This window comes from Ictidomys tridecemlineatus, unplaced genomic scaffold (assembly GCF_052094955.1).
Source record: "Ictidomys tridecemlineatus isolate mIctTri1 unplaced genomic scaffold, mIctTri1.hap1 Scaffold_106, whole genome shotgun sequence".
Lineage (NCBI taxonomy): Eukaryota > Metazoa > Chordata > Mammalia > Rodentia > Sciuridae > Ictidomys > Ictidomys tridecemlineatus.
In genome coordinates, this window is record NW_027521011.1 from 237,482 (window position 1) to 256,713 (window position 19,232).

Here is a 19,232-nt window from a genome sequence, read left to right on the forward strand (position 1 = left end):
CCAGAAATAAGAACCTCTTTTCATCTTGATTGTCTCTAACGTTTCTCTGTTCTTCCACTTGTTTTGCATAGATATGGCTATATCTTGGTCTCAACAACTGTAGAATCTTCTTATGGATGACAATCTTCCCGTAGACTTCTCTTGTACTCTTTATACTTCTTATCACAAGTTAATTCAACTTTATCTTCTTTTATGAACTCTTACATTACAGTCTCCAACCTTAAGATAATCTTTGGATTGCTGTTCACTTCACCATATTGCTTCTTTAAAATTATTAAAGGTAAAGTCACTTTGTACAATGAGCCCCGATTTTGTTTTCATAAGATAGGTAGTAAGAGTTCTGCATTAGAAGATGTAACAACTACAAAAATAACATAAATTTACTGAATGCTAATAAATAACGAGACATTTCATGAAAAGCTCCTGCAAACATGAGCTCCTGGGTCTCTTGGCGCACTCTGAGTGGAAGAGTCACTTATTCTCATTGTGCTGATGATTGAACTAAGGCTCAGATGTGGACAATCACTTGCCTAATGTCATTCAGCTAGAGAAGCTGAGATCTGGACTCCATTTTTAGTCTAACTCTAGAGTTCATAACACTGTGGCTATATTATTTTTTCAAACTTTTCTCTTACCTGAGTATCCTGAGAGAAATACCATATTGGGATATCATGACAATAGGAAAATACCCTTTAGTCATCCTTCAGTAATGTACTCAACAGTCATTCAGTAAATATTTTCTGAGCATCTTCTATGTATCATGTACTTTTTTAAGCACTGAGGATAAAACACCTAGATTTTCTAAGCCACTGTACCTTTATTCAACAGATTTTCTTTTTCTTTTCTTTTTTTTTTTTTTGAGAATGAGAATGTGCTAGATGTTGGGATTTCTTTGATTTAAAGGAAGAACCTCACATACCTTCCTCATTTTTTTGATTCACTCTCTAGATGGTTGTCCCCTGCACCAATGGTTCATGTAGAGGTAATGTTGAGAGCAGCCTTCGGCTGGTATTTTCTTTATTTCTATTCTGATGGTGATTGAGAGATGATTTATTTCCACTCTCTCAACTTAAATCAAAAATCCTAAGTGTCAAAATTTGAGGAGAATTAAAAACAGATGAAAAAGTATGGCAAGAAAGAGAGCATTTTCATAACTGTCATTTCTTTGGGCTTTGTGATGGGATATTTTTATCTTCTAAAGACAAGATCTCAGCCAGAAGAGACACGTACTCAGAAGCAGTCAGGGTTGCCTCTGCAACCAGCAAACTTACTTGATTAAAAAAAAAAAAGATCTAAATGTTCTTTCTTCCCCTATTCCCCTGATCAAAAGACACTCTCCTCCTGGAGAGACAGGAACCTATTCTACATCCTGTAATAAGGATGTCTTGAGTTGGACAGCATTCTTTCCCATCTTGTAAGAGGTAGTTTTTCTTCAAGAAGTCACATCAGCAGTACTGGGACTGTTGAATTTTCTCTTTTAAAGACAGGACATGCATAATGTGCTAAAGATGCCACGGCATCCTGCTCACTGGTTATGGCTTTCCTGATGCATGTCATGGCCCATCCATTCGCCCACATTCTTGTGCATTCTGAATCTGTCAGCCAGGTGGCTTCACTCCCAACACAACCTTTCCCACTCAGCTTGGGTGAACTGTCATTGCCCATTAAGCCAAAGGGCTCTTCATCATCATTAATTAATATTCCCTTCCCAAAGGAGGGAGGATATTGTCCAAAGCTGCCACATTCCCTTTCATCATCCACACCACCCAAATACACTGGAATCACATGTCTCAGACACACTTATCACATCCCTTTCGCTCTGGCCACCATCAAGCATGCCGTCTTCTGTTATTTAACTAATACAATGCTATTGGAACTTTTGAGCTATTCAGGAATAGCAATGTCTTAGGACAATTTGCTTCCAGGCTTTTCTTACACACATGCATCAACCACACAAAAATTTGGAATCGTGTGTAAGTACTGCCTTATAAGTCACGAACTTGCTTCTGAAGGTGATGTATAGGTCCGGAGTCATCAACTGCTGATTCTCTTCATATTAAATATTCCCTCAGATAGTTTTCTTCTTCCTGTATGGTTTCTTCCACTGCTAGGCAAAGTCTAATGCAATTTTCCTGCCCTGTAATATCTTTCAATCTTGATGCCATTACTCATCTGCAATCAGAAACAAGTGTAGATACTAATCTTTCAGGGAAGAAACAATATTTCATAGTGAGGAGTTTACAGATGCTTGGATTTAGGTCCTAATTCTGTCACAAACTAGCTTTGAATCCTTGTAAAAATGGTTATATTATCTCAACCTCTATTTACTTAATGAGAGGAGAGTGATTATAGTCCTTCTATATTCCAAAGTTCAAATGTGGATTGAATGGTATAGTTATGGAAGATTATTTCCACAGTGCTTTGTACAAAATTTCCACCCCAAAATATTTGCTATTATCATTATATCTCATATACAACAACCAAAAATATTTCTAATATGTTTACTCTGTAGCCAACTTTTCGGGCTCACATTTCTTCACCATCTTAAACAAGAGACATGTTCAATGTCAAATTCACACTCAGAGAAAATTCTGGAATTTTAATAATTAAACCACAGGAGATTGTTCCCCAACACTTTATCCTCAACATTTTCCCATTTCATTCCCTATACACATGTAGCAGCTAGAGTAAAGAATGGAGTATTTGTAACTAGGTTCTAATGTATGTGCAAACAAAATGGTTTTAATGAGACTTTTGCTTCCTTCTGCATTTCCCATAAGGACCCATCAACAATGTAATTCCTAAGATATGGACCCATCTACATGCTCATAGCTGAAACAGTTCACCTCTGTTAAAATAGCTTCAAGAGATCGCAGGTACAGAAACAGCAAGTGACTGGCATGCAGAAGCATATAAACAATGAATGGCATCCTCTTTAGTCACCCCCAAATGTGAGCAGATGTGCACTCCGTATATTCCATCCCTGTCTCCCCCATCTCTTATGATGCTCATCTCTGTTCCTTATTAACTCATGTATGGATTTTCTTACTTTTCATTTATCTCTAAGCTCTCATCATTCATTGCAACTTTTCTGGGAAATTCATGCTGGATGGCTTTCAGCTTCCTCCTAGCCAGAACAATCAGATTTAAGGGAACATTTGTGCCAGGCTCCGTGTCCACCAATATTCTTTGTATCTAGGTAATCAGCAGATATGGCACTGTCATTCTGATCACATCAATTTCAATTCAAGTTGCTGTGAACTATCAAGCTAATAAAACAAAGATGCTTCGCTCCCGGCCCCAGGATGCAGAACACCTTTACATAATACAGTCACACTACTGCTCAAAGTGATGATAATCAGAGGCAGCAGTTTCCCTACAGAGAGTCAACTGCAAGAGAGACACAAAGGGGAACTGCAGGATTAACAAAGGAATGTTTGCCATGTCCAGAGGTCACCCTGCTTCCTATTCTAATTCCATACCCATGCCAACATTTGAATTCAGAAAACAATCCATGAAAACAATCGCAAATAACAAGACATTGCAAAGTCATTCCTGCTCAGATCTGTCATCTTTCCCATTATCAAGGGACCAATTAAAATGGTCTTTACTTCTGGCAGAAAACAAAATGTATCAGGAACCTCTATTTTGAATGGATTTGATAAAAGAGGAGAGAATAATCAGGAAGCTACCTGATAAATCAGAAAATGTACTCCAGAGACCAAATACAGAACCAGACCCAAGAAAGCACTCTGGACGATTAGGCTGGGGCAGCTGGTGTGATATCACAACAGCTGGACACCTGAAGACACTTCCATTGTAAATGCTGGATCCAGGGAAGAGAATGTATGGCATTTCAACAAAACACACTTCAAATTTAAATGTCCACAGGGCATTTACAAAGGAGGAAAGCAATGTGACAATTTATACTTGCTTATAAGAAGTCAACTAGTTTGTGTCAAAAAAAAAGGACATATGGTCATAATGCTAATTGCAATATGAGAAGAAGTAGAAATCCAAAATAATGGAAATGTATTGAACATTTAAACAATGAGAGCATATTTGAGGACTACAAGAGTACAAGATTATATTGATGTTTAGACTCTTTGGAACATATTAATTATGTCATCTACATTTTGTTGAGCATTACTGTATTCCAGGTATTGCACTCAACACGTACAAGGATTAACTCATTTCATTCTCAGAGAGATTCCATCCTGGAGGTCCTGTGTTTATCTCCATATTTTAAACAAGAACACTGTGGCTGAGAGAGTATAGATTTGGCTCAAAACTACAAACAAATGGTATAGCAAGGGTTTTCACCCAGGCAACCTGAATCTAAAATCTATCCTCTAAATTAAATTTCATCTGAAGGGAATTTGAAACTAAATCACCAGAGTATGTAAATGTTTTATGTCTCTTGATCAATAAGACTTGAAGACAAAGTATAGGATCTTTTTTGTTTGTTTTTTTGTTTTTATTTTTGATTTTGTTTCTTTCCTAAAGCAAGAAAGAAAATGAAATTGACAGGAGAAAAGGAGTGGGATTTTATTTGTCTGTTTTTTGTTTTGCTTTGTTTCATTTGGGCTGGAGGGGAGGACACCAAGGAAGCAGATTGTGCCAGGAATACTAAAAGGATGAGTGAGGAAAAATAAAACCAAGGCATGTCTCTCAGAAAGTACCTTAGGAGACAGTAGTAGTCGAGAATCAACAGCAAATTTTCTGTCTGATTTCTTGTACTTTCTGTGTGCAATGAACCTCAAGGTGTTGATTTTAGTAAATTCCATGGATCTGGTTAAGTTTCAGGTTGTTAACTTCAATTTGATATTTAACTATTTAAAAAATGTTAGGCATTTTGATTATAATGTATATTTGAGTAAATCTGTTGTTATTTTTTTATATTTGGAGTTGTATATGTCTCCTGTTAATTTACATTTCATTTTTCAGGTTTAAAAATTTTCCTGATATTATTACATTGAAAAGATTGTGCATTCCTTTAGTTTCTGTCTTAGAGACTTCCTCTATTCCAAATGAATCTTAAGTTTCTTGGCTTTTAATATTATCCCAGATTTCTTGAATATTCTGTTCATGATTCCTTAAGCTCTTTTCTCTATGTTCAATGTTATTTTCAAGATTGTATACTTTGTCTCAAGGTCTGAAAAATCTGTCCTCAAAGTGATCTAATCTAGTGGTGATACTTTTCATTTAATTTTTAGTTTGATTTATTGATTCCTTCATGTTGAAGATTTCCATTAGATTCTTTTTTAGAATCTCTATCTCTTTATGATAAGATGAGATGGACATCATTACTCTAGGTACATGTATGACTGCATGTATGGTATGATGCTACATCGTGTACAAACACTGAAATGAAAAGTTGTGCTGTAATTATGTACAATAAATCCAAATGCATTCTGCTGTCATATATACCAATTAAAATAAATAAATTGATTTTAAAAAGAAAAACAAAAATAAAAAAAATAAAAAAATCTACTTCTATGTAGGTTAACCTGCATGGCAAATTTGAACATTAGTGCTGGAAGGATTGAAGAACCTGGGTGAGGGAGATAATGTCGTTTCAATCTCTTTCAAAATGTCAAATTATATTTATTGTGCTTCTGAGTTTCTGTGATTCATTCTGGTCTCTCACTCTCCTCCTCCATGCGTCCACCCCTGGATCATATTCACTACCCTCCTCACGTTCCTCTCCCTCTCCACTCAGACGAGAGCAGAGCAAGTCTGCTTCCCAGCCAAGTGACAGAACGGCCATAAACAAAGTGGCCAGCGAACCTTAGGGTACCCTGGGACCAGGGAACTGCCACTCAAGTCTAGGCCCACTGGAGTAACAAAGAGAAACCATCTAGGAGGCTCTATTTCCACCAGGACCACTCCTGGAAATGTCAGGGACTTGACTCTGGCTGGGAAGTGACAGAGTGGGAGAGTATTGTCACATCTGGAGGAAGCCATACCAAAATGAAAAGTGAGAGGTCAAAATGTCCAGAGCAGAGATGATGGGTGAGGAAAAGGTGGGGTTCATGGTGGGCACCAGCAAAAGAACTGAAAGTCACTTTGGAGAAAAGAAGAGAATTCTGATGAAAGCTTCTGGTGCAGACCAGGGAGGTCTTGTCTAGAGAAGATGGGTGGATGGATAAAGGAGGAAGGTTCCTCCTCATGAGGTGGACAGGAGTGCTGTTACAGGCTGCCCCAGACTGTTCCAGCTCTCTGGGTCTATTATTTCAGGAGTAATTACTATCTTTGTTTATAGGGCAAGGTGGCAGACAACTGATTTACCAGACAGAAGTTTAGATGCCTTTGGTCAACATTAGCAGGATTCTGCTTCTTGAGCTCAAGTGGGCTGGCTGATAACCAGGGAGTGCATGCAGCCCTCAAGGGGGAGACTCCAGTATGATCCGTCAGCTCAGGTGCTGGACAGTCACAGCATGGTAGAGGGGGAAGAACTCTGGGCCAAGAATCTGTAGCCCTGGGAGCCAGATCTGGTTCTGCTACTAACTCACTGCAAGATATACCTCAAGACTCTTCCTGTCTATCTGGGGAGTGGGGAGTTGGACCAGGTGGTCTCCTGTGTTGCTTCCCACTTTGTGGGAACTCCGCTTTGTAGTTCTGAGATTTAAAACTGCACCTGAACAACCTAAGGCAAGCCAATTTCCAGGTCCATGACAGATAATGAAAGCCCTTTCCTCTGTCCTAGGGAGTTCCATGTTGTTTCAATTCTTTGATGTTTGGACACTCTGTGGTAGGAAGTTATAATATCCGGGTGACTTTGGTTTCTGTTACAAGGATACTGGTATCCGGGCAAGAATGGTGGGCTTATGGATTACCTATGACATAGAGTTAATATAAGTAGAGTGCTGACTGGCTGGCAGTAAGCCAGTGTAAGCATTAACCATCATTATTATTATCATTACTATTATGGGCTGGGTCACATAGACTTTTTCCTCCTGCCCAGGAAGGGTGGGTTCCTCTGCTTCATTTTCACAGGGCTTCCAGGCCAAGCTAAGAACCCCATTGAACACTGGGTTGGAGCCTTGGTCTCTGTGGACCACACAAGAAGATCTTTCTCTCTTTAGCTCCATCTCAGAATACAAAACCTACCTGGGAGCTGGGACAGAGTGGGAGGGCTCAGGATAAGGTGTGTCAGAAGGCGGCTGTGAGAGCAAAGTTCTGTAATGTTCGTGAAGGTGCTCGCTGACAGACTGCAGGCAAACATAGGAGGTTGTGAACAATGCTTCAGCTTCCTCTTAGATGAACAATAGTCGGAGCTCATTTTAGAGTCATGGCTATGAAGTCATGGTGTTTACAGCATTTCAGAGCTGGGGGTCAGCTGGTTGACCTGTACACCACACTCCCTAACTAATGGAGGGAAGAAATCCACAGAGAAGTGCAGGTGGTTTGTTACCAGTGTGACAGTGGCTGGAGGAGGCTGCCTGGGCAGAGGATCAGCACTGCTGGTGCTCCGGCAGCTGACCTGCTGTTGTCATGGGTCCATAGTCAGAGAGCAGGAGTGACTCTGTAGCCTGGCCTTCTGTGCTCGATGTGATAGAGAAAGCCAAACAGCTTCCTTTACAAACTGAACGTGTTACTTGAGGTGACTGTGTGACAATCTTTGCGACACACTCCTCAGTTCTATAATGTCCAGCAGATCCCTTTGCACCTTCTTCACTGGACAGAGCCACTTTCAATTTTCCACAACATGCCACTAGAGGGAGCCAACATCACCCAGTTTCCCCAAAGCCCCCAGAGCCTGCCTACCCTGGGGTTTATCATGGCCCTCTGTTGGAAGGACCAACCAAAGGTGTTGTGAAAATCTGTTCTGGGCTGACAGTCTGTACTGCCCTTCCTCTAGGCCTATTGGTTGCTCTCCCTGGCAGAGAGGAGCAGCCAGCCATGCTGTGGTGGATGTCTAGAGATAACGTGGACAATGAGCTGCCCCTGGAAGGATTATTCCTGTGCAGATGTTACAGGCTCTCTGATCCCTGGCTTGTGAAAGCAGGTGGGCAATCTCAAGAGCCTTTGTGGGGTAGACCCTGTGGGGTGTCTCCAATCTCCTGGAAGGGGCAATAGAGCAGCCGGAAACTGAAGGACACTGCCTTGGAAACTCCACACGGAGAATTGATGTCCTGGGGACTTTGGCCCAGTTCACTCTGTGGAAGGGTATTTTCTATAGGGACCAGGAGATGACACAGCAAAGAGATCAGGTGTCTTTTAGAAAAATGATTTTTCCAGTTCAAATACCAGTTGGTCACAGAGATTTTCTGGACTCCCACCAGGCTAAGAATCAGGTGGAATGATTTAGAACTGTTACCTGGTAACTGGACCTGGAATCAGTTGAAAGTACCTGGAGACAGACTGAAAAGTGACCCTGTGCACAACTTTGTCCCCACCAGTGCACATCTACTCTGGGACTCAGTTTCCCCCTTGTGAAGCAGGGAGTTGATTCAAAATCCTTTCTGTGACAGTGGTATGTTCAGTTTGTTCTTCTGTATTGAGGCCATTGGGTCACTAGTTTTCTGGAAATTGGAATCTATTAAACGTGCCCTGCTCCCTACATAAATATCTTTTAAAAATAAAATTACCCTCTTGGAACCAGTCAACTGATCCTGAGCCTTGCCTTGCTTAACAGTGTTGAAAGCAATCAATGCATTTCATAGCAATAAACTGGAAAAGTCTGAAAACAGAGCCAAAGTTTAGGCTTTCTGATTCAACCTGCCTGCTCTCTAGTTTCTTTGGGGGCCTCTGGTTTCTTCAGTGGGCTGGTGCCAAGTGATGGGGATTCTTTGAAGTGGCCTCCCAGGCTGGGTTCTCACTTTTAATTTCCAAGCTTTTCCTTCCAAAGATGCCTGAATAACCCAGACTCCATTTAATGACATGAGGGATCCAGAGACCAACCTGGAAGGTCTTTTGGGCTCCTGGAAGGTCTTTAATGCATTATTGCTTGTTACTGATTGGAATAAGGAAGCAGTGTCTTTGACAATCTTTTTGTGCAGCTCTTTAATAATAAAATGAGGTTTCTGGAGATTAATAGGAACAAAATACCATGGATGCTTGGTCTAGACCAGTTCTTTCCATTCTTCATTGTGGATCAGAATCCTCTAGAGAACTATTAAGATGCAGATTCCTGGGCTCCAACCCCAAGAGGTAACAATTGAGTAGGGATGAGAAGGGGACCAAGAATGAAAATTCTATCAACCTCCCAGGCAGGGCTGGCACTATAGGTCAGGGGAACACACAGGTTGTCATCTACCGCACTGTATAGGGCAGTGGCCTCTAAAATAATAACCTGGAACTTTTTTTTCATTTTGAGCTTATAGGCAACAGTCAATGCAATAGATGAGAGTATAATTAAGTCTCCAAAGAAACAGAGGAGAGTGTGGCTGCAACTGAACTAGTGGCTAATTACCACGACAATGGGAAACATCCCAGATCAGCGCCATGAGCTTCTGGCCGCTAGGGGGAGCCAGAGCCATTTCTTTCCAGGCAGAATGGTACGAGAAGAAGATAAGTACTGGGGTACCTGTGAGCAAAGCCTCGAGAAAATACTGCAACTCTGCGTGCTGGGACCCAGCTCACTGCCGCAATCTGGTGCGGAGACACCATCCAGAGCCACAGGCTTGGCGGGGAGGGGTTTGTTTATTTCCCAAGTCATCTGGTTTCAAAGTGCTGCACATTAGTCTCATTATGCAATACATGACGGGTGGCATGAGAAGAGAGACCATCGCTATGCCCACCTTGCGGATGGAGTAAGTGAAGGAGGGGGAGAAAGGAGGTGGCACAGGAAGACAGTGGGGAGGGCTGGGCCGGCTGGACCAGAATGTTTCCTGCCCATGTGTGTTGTGGAAGGGTAAAGCCCCAGGGTCTCCTGTCAACCCCGCGTGTCGTGCTGCTGATTATCATGTTCTCCCCTGGGGGTGAGGGTGGGGGGGAAGGTCCAGGAATTCTTTTGGAAGCAGAGGACCCACCGAGTAAGGCTGACCTCGAGGCTAAGAAGACAAAATACCAAGAGGGTATTTTACCTGCTCCGAACTTGATAAGATGTGCAGTCTATGGGCCATCTCATGTCCTCACTGTACACCTTCTGAGCACCACGGTGGATGGAGAAGCTGATGCAGTGCCCGCTGACCAGGAACTCGCCTCCTAATGTTCTATGACAGCCCTCTTGCTCACACATGAGGCTCTGTCTTCCCCAGAGTATGCATGGGCTTTGTAAATAACTTCAACCTTTCCCAGATTATTTGAAAGGGATTTGCAATTCATTCATTGAGAATCCCTTTCCCCCTTTCTTGGCATGTGTCTAGTGGTTTTAGAGAGAAGATATGAATGAGTCCAGGTAACACATATGGGATCCTTGGTGAGCTTGATGTGTATTTAGAATGCTAATTCACTTGAAAAAAACATTTCCACAACATGAGTGTGTGTGTGTGTGTGTGTGTGTGTGTGTGTGTATGTGTGGCGCTCGCCTCTGTGTGCATGGGGTGAATGACCTCTGTGGCAAATAATGGCAGCAAAACACCAGCTGTGAAAATTTAGTTTGGAGACTTGGTGCACACAGAACACTCATGCCTCTCTCAGGGAGCTGCCCTTTGACCTCTAGTGCATTCTCGACTTGAGTATTAGCATTCTCTTGGCCCTGTGACCAATGCAAGCAAAGCTCTTGCTCAGAGCCCCTTCACACCTCAAAAGAGGGACAGAGTTTTCTGCTCCAGCTGCAGCCTGTGTTTCTCCCATTCACTGTTACTTTCACCTGAGCAAGTGAGCAGCCTGCTTCTTTTATGACTGTAAATGAAAAGTATGTATGGGTGTGTATCTGTGCATGTATATAAGCATGTAGTATGTGTAGGTGTGCAGTATGTATGTGAGCAAGTGTGTAAATATGTATGTATGTGCATCTGTATCTGAGTGTGCGTGTGCGTGTGTGTGTATAAATGTATTTTTGTCTGTATGCATTGCATGTGTATATGTGTCTGTGCTTGGAATCTCTCAGGTGCCATCCCAAACATTCCTAGAGCTTTTTTAATAAACAAAACCAGGTCTTCATGCTGTTCTTATCTCCCAGACAGCCCACCTCACTGTTGGCCTCGGAAAGGATCTTATGCAAAAGACCATGGGGTGCCCCTTCCCTGTATTCTCCCCTCCCCTGCACTCCAGCCCTAGCTGTAATTTCAGACCAGCCTAGAGTCCAGTTCTCAGAGGCTTCTTTGCTCTGCTGAGTGCAGAAGCAGCAGCTCTTTGGTGCACAGTGTCTCCCTCGCCCCTTGGCAGTCCACTGCTGTCTGGATGGTAGGTACTTCCAGCATCAGATCTGGGCTGCCCTAAAGCTCCCCCTGCATGCACATGTTTAGGGACCCTGCAGGAGGCCCACCCTTCCCTGGAAGCCCTGCACCCCATCGCCACCCCGAGGGCCCCTCCATCCTCTCCATCACAGACCCAGGCACATGCTGCTCTCTGCTGTTGTTACATGCTGCCTGGCTGCATCATGGACCTAGAAAGATCCAATGACCAAAATCCAGGGAATAGAGAGAAGTACTTGCCGCAGATTGCAATTGTGATCCCTCCCTTATCCTTGAAGGACCCTCCTCCCCACCCTCCCGCTCAGCCTTCTCCAAGCTGTAACTGACCCGGAACATCAGAGATAGGAAAGTCACTGCTCCAGTTGAATTTTGCTGCAGTTTCTTTTTTTTTTCTCCCCTAGATGCTGAGAGCTATTTTTAGCCAGGGACATTTTTTTTCAGGGGATCCACAGTTTATTTTTAAAGCCCTTATGGAGGCCAAATCATCCAGCGCTGTTCATAGGGACTTTGAAGAGAGTTAAGTGGGAGAGGCTGGGGCACGGAGGGTGGGCCTGCCTGCAGATCACAGGGTGGTCAGGAAAGGCCTAAGCAAAGCAAGGAGAGGATAGATGCCCAGGTGGGGGAGGTCAGGAGCTCTGTCATGCTGGGAGCACAGGAAGAACCCACCATGCCCCTCCCTCAAATCACCCAAGGCTTTGGGTTCAGAGCAGCTGGGCTGTCACCCAGAACCTGCAATGACATTGCCTTTGAATGTGGCCATTGGTTTAATTTGCCACATTTTCTTTTCTTTGCCCTGAATTTCTGCGCTCAGATCTCTTCCCCATCTCTTCTGTTCATGGCAGGTTTGCACAGAAGCACATTGGGTTGTGGACAGTATTGGACGATATGATGGTCATGAAGCTGACCCTTAGTGGGCCCAGGTGGCCAGGGCTGGATGAGGTCTGTGTATGGCTGGAGGAAGGTCTCAGGCTCCAGAAAAGCTGGAGAAGAGGGAAAATGAGGACTCAAGGAAATAAAAAGGAAGTCCCCTCAGAGGGACTTGAGCAGAGACGGTCCTGGGTGGGGACACTGTCATCCCCAGAGCCTCCCCTTGCCCTTTCTTCTCCCACTCCCATACCTGGCTCTTAACTAGTTACTCAAAGGCCTATGGGATTTGGGGGGGGGGTCAAGGTTTACAAGACCTTCATGGAGCAAGTGGGAAGGAGCCTGGGTAGAAAATTCCAGAGTTGTGGAACCAAAGTCCTGTCTTATCTCTGCCTGCCATGTTGTGAACAGACAGAGGGCTCCTCCTGGAAGGAAGTCTGGCAGCACCCAAACAAGTTAGACTCCTGTGCCCCTTGTTCCTCTCTCTCTTAGAACCTAGTTCCTGGGGCCACAGCCTGGTTCTGCCCTGATAATGACTGGGGTTGTTGGTGTGCTGTCCCTCCAGTTCCTCTGCTGAGCTCCAGTGACCAGCGAGGAAGAGGTGAGGGAGGGAGTCTTGAACACCAGCCACGAGCAGACTATCACACCCCTTCAGACCAGTGCAGCTCGGGGTGCTACTGTGTGTGAGCAGTGGGGTTGGCAGGACCCTGGGCAAGGCTGTCCTCCTTGGGTAGGAGCTGACGTGGCAACCCGCACTTGGCACTGGGGACAGGCCAAGAGAGTGGGGAAGACCTCTGTGCACTCCTAGAAGCACTAACAGCCCCGCTCTCATGCCCCCTACAATGATCTGCCCAGACCACAGCGATCTGCCATTCACACCTTACCTTCTTTTCCTGTTTCCTTCAGTTTCCCAGGACTCCCCCGTTTCTGAGCTCCCACTTCTAGAACACTCTGACCCGACTATCATAGTAAGTAAAATAAGCCAGTCCCCCCAAACCAAAGGTCAAATGTTTTCTCTGATATACAGAAATTAACCCACAATAAAGGTGGGGGAGGGAGGAGAATAGAAGTTCATGGGATTAGACGAAGGGGAATAAAGGGAAGGAAGGGGGTGGGAAAGGAAGGATGGGAAATGAATCTGACATACACAGTGAATCTCACCATCGCGTACATCCATAAGAAATTAATTAAAAACAAAACTATGGGTAAATGGCAAAAAGATCAATAGCAGGAAGGGAGCAGGGAGTAGGGAGAGGGGAGGGGAAGGAGAGGTGCTGGAGTCTGAATTAGAACAAGATATACTCCATGCTTTTGTAATTATGTCAGAAAGGATTCCACTGTCATGTATAACTGAAAAGAACCAATTGGGGGAGGGGACAATATGCAGTGCAACAAGAAAGTCAGGGGGACTCTGTATGTTTATGATGAAGGAAATGGAAGTCTGGACACGTCGAGTCCCAGGTGGGTCTGAAGTTGCTCTGCAGGTGAGTGGTGGAGTTGGAACCAGAAACCAACCTCCTGGCTGCAAAGGCCCATTCTTGGCCAGGTGGGCTAACCAGGGCCAGCTTCAAGGAGGGAGCTCTGAGCCCAAGTCTATGGGAGGAAAGAAACATGTGCCAGCAGGGCTGGGGCCAGGCTTGGGGCTGGAGCTCCCTCAAGGGCCCAGTCAGTTTGGAGGAAGGGGCCACTTAAGGCCTGCTCCAGGGGCTCTCCTGGCTAGAACGGGTCCAGGGCCAAGTCCAACATGAGGCAAGTGTTGGCCCCTTGGCTTCTGGGGCCCAGAGTGCCTGCGGGAGGGTGGCAAGGAGATCCCCTGGCTACCATCCCCTTACTCACACTGATCCCTCTGTGCAGTAGGTTGTGAACTGTGGCCACCCCATCCTGACCCCTGGAGATGTGAGTACGACTTCATGTGGATACAAACTCTTTGCAGATGTCATTTGGTTAATAATCCTGAGATGCAATTGTCCTGCATCATCTGGTGACAAATATCCATATCAGAGACTCACAGAGGGGACACAAGAGGAGAAAGCCATGTTGAGCGGGAGACAGATTGACACAAGCTACAGACACCTGGGCCACCAGAGCTGGCAGCAGCAAGGGAGTATTCTTCCCATGAGCCTCTGCAGGGAGCATCCCTTGCTGATGCCATGATTTTGGACTTCGGGTCTCCAGAGACATGAGAGAATAAATTTATGATGTTTGGAGCCCCCCAGTCTGGTTGGTTCCATGGACCCTAGGCAATGAGCATCATTGGAGTACCCCTCTCCCAGCTCCCCCATTAGCTGGCATCTCCTCCTCGAGACCCAACACAGGTCCTCATTGCCTGGAAGCCTCTCCCCTATTGAGGTCTTCTTCCCCATGTTCCCCAGACCTCTGAGCTCAGGCTTGTCCTTGCCTGAGTCAACTCAGATGCATACGCCTCTTTGTCTCCTCGAAACCTGAGCCTTGAGGACAAGGACCTTTTTTGGTTAGGACCTTACTTCCCATATCTTCATTGGGTCCCTACTGGGTGGGTCCTCAGTGGCAGGTGCATGGGTCAGAGAACACCCAAATGATCAGGAGTGTGGGAGCACATTGAATCAGAGGTCAAAGAGGGGAGGGATCCATGTTCTGGAGAAGTGGAGCTTGAGGCAGGTCTAGAAAGATGAAAGTGAGAAAGCGAGTATTCTATCGGGAGGTCAGTGTGAGCAGAGCACAGCAGTGAGGCTCGGCATTGTCACCTAGGTGGGTGCTGGCACTGAGTAGTAAGAAGTCCAGCAAGACCAGCCAGATGCTGCATAAAAGCTATTAAGTACTTTCACCTAGGATGTGCTTCCAAAGAATCAGATGGAAGCCTTTTTTATGGGCTGCTGAATCCCTGTGACCACCCTAAGGGAGAATCATTAGCATTATTCTCACTTGTAGAGAGAACAAAGCACAGAGAAAGAAAGTCCATTGCCCACCGTCATCTCTCAATTAATAAGGTGGTGAAGGGGGTAGGGGTGGGGGGTGTTATTACTGGAATTCAAATCTGAACAATTTGGTCCAGGGTAGGCTCAGGGCTGTTCCTACTCTTCTTTCTACCTTGGGACAATGCTGGTAGGGTGGTGACGTAGCTAGCACAGACCTCTAATCCTATGCTGGATGCTTCCCAAAGTCCTTTGTACTTGCTAATCCAGGTACCCTAGAAGCAGGTACAATTGTAGGTGAAAAAAATGGAGACCTAGAGAACTCAGGGGGGCACTCAGGCCCACTGCCACTGTTAGCCACTGGTGGGGCAGGATTTGATGTTGGCATGCTATGGAAGTCAGCCCAGTCCTCTGTCTCCAGGACTGGGTACCAACCTGAGCACTCATCAGGTCTCATGTAGAGTCAAGCTATGTTCCAGAGAAACCTTCGTTCCATCCAAAGTCTTCCCACACTGTTCTGAGTGTTGCCAGAGTACCTCATGAGCCCCCCAAATTCACCCTGGCAGCTAGTGCTCAGTTGATTATCATTTTCTTCTCGTGCCTATGGTGCAACATCACAAGGCTCTTCTTGGTCCTGCTTCAGCTGCTGGTGAATGTATTTCTCTTCCTTGCTTTAAAATGTTCCACTGGCACCCCCCGGAGGGAGAGCAGACCTTGCTGGCTCTTCTCCACCTCTCAGTTCCACTCCTTCTCACACTCTCCACCATGTAGGAGTGGGTGTGGGTCCAGGGGCAGACCACCCAATCCGATGCAGCAGGAATGGGTGTAACTCCGAGTCCCTCCTCCCCACTCTTGCGGTTCCAGGTGCCCAGCTGGAAAGTGAGTCCAGTCTGCAGTCCATGATTCCCAGCAGGTGTCAGCGCCTCATGCAAGCCCCCTGCTCTGTTAGGGTCTCCCCTCTTACATTCTCCTTCAGATATGTGCAGATGAGTCTGGCTTTGTGGTGAACCCAGTCTGGAACTTCAAACTGATGCTTCGAGATGAGTCATGCTGGGGAGGGAGCTAGCAAGCTGGAGAGTTTGACTGCCATGCACCAGGCCGTAGGGGCTCCCTGGAGCTGCCATAGGAGTGCATTAGAATGTGGAGAACATTTTCTCATATTCATAACACATTCCTTCCCCGTTTTAAACCTCCTGGGGTGATCCACCACTGGGGCACTTCTGCTGTCCTGGCAATGTCTGGGGAGAGATGGCCCTGGCCATTTGGGCTTCCATTTTGGAAAAAAATGTGTAGCTTCTAGAAGGAGATGTCTTCAGCAAAGAAGACTGAGCTAACACCTAGCTGTGCAAGGTGGAAGAGCTCTGGATGGAGCCTCATTTGTAGAACATTCCTTCTGCCTTTGTATGTTTCCAAAATAATGATCTTACTTGACTATTAGTTTATTTATCTGCTCATAGTGTGGGGCTTTGATAAGGGATCTGGAAAGTCAGGACTGCTCGTGGGGCTCCAGGAGACTTCAAAGCCTGTCCTCAGCAGCATTGGGGGGTGAAGATGGATGGCACTGACTTATTTCCAGAACCTTTCTTGGTCTGAAGAGATTTCCGGGAAACCAAAACACAAAGCAATGCATGAGCAAAGACTTCCTATGCTTCTGGGAATCTCAATTGTGACGATGACTTGAGGCTGGGAATAATAATGACAGTGATGATGATGATAAGAGCAGCTCATATTTACTGAATGCTAGCTCTGTACCCCATACTGTGCAGAGCCCTTGACATGCAATAACTTATTTCATCCTCCCAGCAACCCCCTTAGGGTAGGCATTACTTGTATTTCCATTTTCAGACAAGAAAGAAGAGGCTTAGAGAGGTTAAATAACTCTCTTGAGGTCACATAGCAGGTGAGCGGTGGAACTGAGCTCACACACAGGAAGTGTGTCTCCAGAGCCCCACAACTGAAGCTATACCTCCTACCGTGTTTTTCATTTCTGGTTGCCCTTCAGACATTCCCCGTCTTTATTCCAGAAAATGGGCTTGAAAGTTAAAGTGGTCTCCCCCAGTAGAAAGGGCATGGGGAGTGAGCAGGTAATAACCAGAGCTGTTCTTTTTTTTATTGGTTGTTCAAAAAATTACAAAGCTCTTGACATATCATATTTCATACATTAGAATCAAGTTGGTTATGAGCTCCCAATTTTACCCCGAATACAGATTGCAGAATCACATCGGTTACACATGCACATTTTTACATAATGCCCTATTAGTAACTGTTGGGGGATAGTAGAGGATAGGAAAGGTAGCAGAATACAACAGAGCTGTTAATAACAGCTTGAAAACCAGTCTCCATCTGTGACTGGGGCAAGAGGTATAGGAAGGATTAGAGGCAGAGGAAACTAGAGAGGTAGATGGGGTAACGCATGAAGGAGACTAGCCTTTGTCTGTATCTTGGCAGTGATAGGGGGACCATCAAATGTTCTTGAGCTGGGAAATACCAAGAGAAAGTTTATACTTTAGGAACAACTGCAGGGTTTAAGATTCGGATGGGGAGATTCCATTCGTATTCCTCCATGTCGTATCCCCAGGAAGGCCCTCTCTTCCACCCACCTGGGACCCTGAGCTGGTCTGTGAGCTCAATGGCCATGGAGAGTCCCTCTGGCTACACAGAGGAAGCTGAGGCTCGTACAGAGGTACCAAGCTGTTTTGGCTTCCCAAAGCACTCAGAGGCGAGGGCACACACCTGTGCAACCAGTGAGTATCTGTAGATGTTCAATGGTCAACCTGCTCAGGGAGACAAAGGCCTGATTTGAAGCATTTGCAGATCCCCATGGTAAGTACTCCCACTGTGGCCTATTTCTAGATACCAGCATGATGTCAATGGGTTGCAGAATTCCTGAAAGTTTAACAATGAGTTCCAGCAAACCAGCACCAGCTGACTCCAACACACCTCTGCTCGCAACCTCCTGGTGACTTGGATCTGTTTTCCTGCAGATGCAGAGAGAGCTTTCCAAAGGAAATCGCCCAGGCCACAGCCAGCAGCCTGGGGACTCAGGAATCACATGAAGTGTAGGAACAGACCTCTTGGCCCCCAGGCTGCTGGTGTATGGGGGCTCTGTGTAGAAGAGCAAAATTTGGTCTCTGGTTGGTCTCTTTTCAGAAGACAAGTGGTGGCAAAATTTTCCTCTGACTTTTAAGACATATGTGTCAGCCACAACCTCCTACTAAAACTAGAAAAATAATGTCATAGAATACTTTTAATAGTGAGTACAGATCCCCTACAGTGATGGATGAAGTCTGAGGATTCAAGGCTGGCCAGTCTGCGAGAAGGTTATATATCATTTTTCAGTTTCCATAATGTTTATATTCATTTGTTCATCCATTCGGTCATTAATTTGATCATTCGCTGACATAAGTTGGGAGCCCAGATATGGAGACTGTGGGTGATGGAACAGCAGCATCCCTCCCCAGGTAGGTACCGACATGAGAGCAAGGCCAGGGGTGGAGAATCAGAGGTCAGGGGTCAGAGGTCAGAGGCAGAACAGGCAGGTGATCCTGAGCGAGCAGTCGCTGGAGTATCAAGAGCAAACAGATGAGAAGCGCAGGAGGGAGTCGTAGGGAGGTGCTTAACACCAGCCAGCAGAGAACCTGCTCAAGGCAATCCCCTGACATTGAAGCCAAAGACTGATGTAGGGTCCTTACCACCTCTTGTTGGGACAACAGATAATGTCAGGGGATTGCACTTGGGTGGAACAGGGAAAAGGAAAATTAAAGCTTGTAGAGAGGCCTGGCCATCCCTCAGGAAGAGATTTTTCACATATATTTTTTCAAGACCTAGTGGCAAGGGGAGAATCTTGTGGTGTTCATAATTCAAGAGAACAGATGCTCAGAGAGGTTGAGTGCTTTGCTTATCATCGCACAGCTAGTAAGTGGCAGAGCCAAAGGGGATGAGTAGATGAGTCGGCAGGTGAATCAATTGGGTGTCTCCCTGCATGTCAGGGTTCTTGGTGGTTGTTGAGCTGGGGTTAGGGAGGCAGAGTGACATTTTCTCTGCTATTAGGAGCAAGGTGCTCGTGGCCCTGTGGATGCATCCTTCTCCCTGGAGGAAGCGTGGTGAGTGTTTACTCAAGGACATTTCTGGCACACTGAGGAGGTCCAAACTATAAACGGAGATCATACCC